Source organism: Zingiber officinale, chromosome 8A, assembly GCF_018446385.1.
Source record: "Zingiber officinale cultivar Zhangliang chromosome 8A, Zo_v1.1, whole genome shotgun sequence".
Lineage (NCBI taxonomy): Eukaryota > Viridiplantae > Streptophyta > Magnoliopsida > Zingiberales > Zingiberaceae > Zingiber > Zingiber officinale.
The window spans coordinates 135560547-135565089 of record NC_056000.1 but is presented as its reverse complement, the minus strand read 5'-3'; the positions used below and the strand labels follow the sequence as shown (position 1 = coordinate 135565089).

General features: G+C 31.5%; 1 pseudogene; it reads left to right on the top strand.

Moving 5' to 3' along the window:
- The first annotated feature begins 1496 nt into the window (after window positions 1-1496).
- On the top strand, window positions 1497-1680 carry LOC122013044 (annotated as a pseudogene).
- The last annotated feature ends 2863 nt before the right edge of the window (window positions 1681-4543 follow it).

The following is a 4543-nucleotide window of genomic DNA, read 5'->3' as shown; positions in this document are numbered from 1 at the left end:
CGTACTAGCCAGAGGTTACTGAGGCTTAATCCACCGAAGGATCACATGGATTGCCCACCCTACAAGCAACCATGGAGTAGGAGCTTTATCTCCGAACCACGTTAAACGAACATATTAGGTTTTTCTTCTTACTTTGTGTTTTCCTTATTCTGCTACACACTAACTAATTGTAGGAAGACAAGAGATTTCGGGTGATTATCTATTCAATCCCCTTTCTAGCCAGACCATGATCCTCAACAACTATATGTCTACCAAAAGAGGAAGGAAGTTATGTGTTATAAGATTTGAAAGCACGGAACATGACTCTTATGCCGAACATTATGGAACATTCAAAATCGGAGGGAGTCACTTTGGGTGCAATGAGTTCATCACCATTAACTCTGGTATGTGGATTTTTGGCATTGGAGGAGTAAGCCTTTAGATTCGCCACTTATTAAACCTATATTGCAGATTCGTGATGTTCTTTTGGAGCAGAATACCTCAGTAGGTGTAGTAAGCATGAAGCTCATTGAATGGTTCACGACAGATGAAAATGGGACAACTTTGACATATGAGTTCTTCCATCGGTGAATGCCCAAAATCTCCTAGTATTCGATGATTTGGAAGCAATGAATACTACCAAAGCATTGATTCATAACTTGGTTGCTTGCTCATGATAATTAAGCTAAGGACGGCGGACAACATGCCATATGAACCAAACAAGACATTTGCTATGCTGCCGATTTGAAGAGTCTAATGCCCACATCTTCTTTGAATGTGGTATTGCTAAGTCTCTTTTTGATAAGGTTAAGAGATGGTTGGACATCAGTTTTGATATCACTAGCATGACGAGATTGTGTGAAGTATTTTGACGCTACTACAAAGGGAAATTAAGACGCACTAAGGTGTGATATCTTGGAGTGTTTTTGATGATTTATCTTGTATGGGATGCACATAACCGTTGTCGTTTTGAGAACATTGTACCTTATATTGAGAGGATGTTTCACAAGGTTTAGACACATGTCTAGCGCTCTATATATCAAGTGATAGAGCTCCCGGTTGGATTGTAGTTGCTTGCTTGATATGTTTTCTCTTCATAGATGTCTTGAACTGTGGTCGTTTGTGTTAATGTCTTTAGTGTAGACATCTATAGATGTAATAGTTTCGTGATTCTTCGATTTTTTTATCTATTTACCTCCAAAACAAAAGAAGGAATCGAAGTTATCGAGTATCCTTCATTTTTTTGCTTTATTATTATTATTATTATCTTACTATTTTATTAATAATATGAACCCTTTACTGACTAATTTTGGTGAAATCTAAAATTAAATTACGTTAATGTCATTTTTTACTTTTCACACTGGAAATAAATTTAAGACTTATTAGTAATTTTTTGGGGTTATTTTTATATAAAAACATGCACTGTCATGATTTTTTTTAGTTCCACATCTTAGAACTGACAACGGTGTGAGCGGAGAAGTTTCTATAAATACCTTCGGCAGATGACATTAGAAAGTATACCTTTCTCGACCTTTTGGCTAAGATCAAGTATAGTATATGTTCTTAACAGTTTAATATTTGATATAAAAAATTAAATTAAATTAAATTTGTATGAGAGAGAGTCCGTTATAGTAGCTTGCTGCTGGGATTCTCGTGCATTGCCCTTACGTTGCACTACTGCATGAGCCTAGCGCACCCTTACCAAATCCAATTTATGGGTTGGGAGTACTATTTTCGTGTATTCATACATTATATTACACATGTAACGCATCTGCATGATGGCTAGTTATTATTATTTATTGATATGATAAACAGAAAATAATATGATCAGATCAAGATTGATAAAAATATGATTAAAATATGGCCAACCAATAATTTAGTTATGTCCAATGACACAGGAAAGGTCGTGGACAAAGCTCCCATTAATACAGATCTTGGAGAAGGGTTGGATCAGATGTATTCAATGACAACTACAAATAATTAAGAGTATTTTATGAGATGACAGTGGTGAATATTTGGCGAATATTACTAGCTAATTGAGAGATTGCAAAGTATAGATTAAGGTTAAGTAATTGATTCAAAACCAAACCAATTTAACCGAAACTATATAGATTGATTTTTTTTTAACAATCTGAACACTTTACTAACTAATTTTGGTGAAATCTATAATTAAATTATGTTAACGTCCTTTTTTACTTTTCACACTGAAAATAAATTTAAGGCTTATTAGTAATTTTCTTTGATTATTTTTATATAAAAAATATGCACTGTCATTGTTCTTTTTAATTCCACATCTTAGGATTGACAACAAAACAGGGAAGTTTCTATAATTACCTTCGGTAGACGACATCAGCAAGCATACCTTTCTTGGCCTTTTGTCTCTTCTTAACAGTTTAATATCTGATATAAAAATTAAATTAAATTTTTATGAGGGAGAGTCTGTTACAGTAACTTGCTATTGAGATTCTCGAGCATTGCCCTTATGTTATACTACTGCATGAGTCTGACACACCCTTACAAGTCCAATTTATAGGTCTAGAGTACTAGTTTTCGCGTATTCATGCATTGCATTACACATGCAACATATATGCATGATATGATTAGACCAAGATTGATTAAAATATGACTAATCAACATAATATTGATACACCTGTCAATAATTTAGTTATGTTCGATGACACAGGAAAGGTCGTGCACAAAGCTCCCATTAATATAGATCTCGGAGAAGGGTTGGATTAGGTCTATTCAATGACAACCACAAATAATTAAGAGTATTTTATGGGATGAAAGTGGTGAATATTTGGTGAATATTACTAGCTAATTGAGTGATTGCAAACTATAGACTAAGGTTGAGTAATTGATTCAAAACCAAATCGATTTAACCGTAACTAAATAGATTGAGTTTTTTTTTTTTTTTTGAACTAACCGAATCGACTAAACTTTTCAATAAAAATTGAACAAACTAAACCGATAAGTTAACGCAATGGATACTATCGACTCCATTGATTCTCACATGAATATCGAAATTGATATTTTTACAACCTATTGATTCAAAAGAGCATACTAAGAAATAAAGAAAATACCAAAGAAATAGCGGTTCAAAATAGAATTAAACCAAAACTCTTCAAAACAACTAAACAGGTTGAATATATAGGCCCCAATCCTAAATATGCAAAAGATTAAAATAAAAAATATAACTCAATAAAAATTAATAAAAAATTAAAATTATTTTTTTCCTGTTCCGTATCATAAGTTAATTAGATTTTTTACTAAATTAATTAAATTTTTATACATTTTTATTTGATTTTAACTTTTAAATAGTTGACTTTGAGAATATCATTAGAAATCATGCAAAATTTCTCTAATTTTAAGTTGCTTGTCATTACTAGTGACAACTTTGATAACGTGATATCATTAGAGATCATGTAAAATTATAAAATTAGATATTATCCCTAATATATCTAAATCCTTAACAATTATGGTAGTTGCAAAAGGAGAATAAAATAAATCAATTTATTATAATCGAACTGAATTTTTAAATTCAATGATTAAATTAGTTAATTCAATTTAATCAAATTTTTACTCACGTTTTTTACTGCAGGTTACTTGGCTGTGCATGACCAGTTGTGCTTAATGGTGGCAAATAATTGGGTAAGATCACTTAGAGATGACGATTATAAGATTGTTCTCAAAGATATGTTTCAACTAATCACTTCCTAAACAATCAGATATACCGGGCTGATTGTGATTTTAAAGGAATTAAACTGATCTGTTTAGAAAAAAAATTCAAGATGTCTTTTTCTGGAATCTCCCTTATTATTATGTCTATCTTGAATTTCTTTAATTGAGTTATATCTTTAAAAAATAATAATAATTAGATTTAAAGGTTAAATAATTGATATTTGTGCATCATTATAGATATAGATTTTATATTAAATGTCATTAGAATGTGTCTATAACCATATTTATATTAAGAAATTATCATGATAGTTATTTATTCTAATAAAAAAATAATAAACTAAGTTAACAGTATTGACTATCTCTGGGTGATCGGCTCGGCTCATAGAAATTTTTCACTGCTAGGATAAATCAAGAGGCACACGCGGTGGACAATCTAAGAACCTAATATTCTTTGATTACTATTTAGAGGAAAAATTCTTATAAATATGTCGTAACTAGAGATCGAACCACGGATATTTGGATGATAACTAGATATGTTATCATAACATCGTAGCCCTGGGGACTAGTTGTTTATTCTAATAGTACTTTGTGGTGGTGGATCAAACTTGATGAAATGACAAAAGTGAGACCTATATTAGGTACATCTGAACCATTATTAACCTTTTTCAATTTTTAAATTGTGGTTCAGATCGTTCCGTTATATATATGAGAATTTGGAAGATGCTTCTTTTGCATCTATTTCCCTCATATTCTTGGAACCGGCACGAGAGTCGTTAAGTTAAAGGACCTACTTTTGGAAGATAAGATGTTTCCTTTGGTAAAATGTTGAACTTAGATTTATTGATCTCCTTGTACAACAATTCAATTTCAAGCTTCAACAATT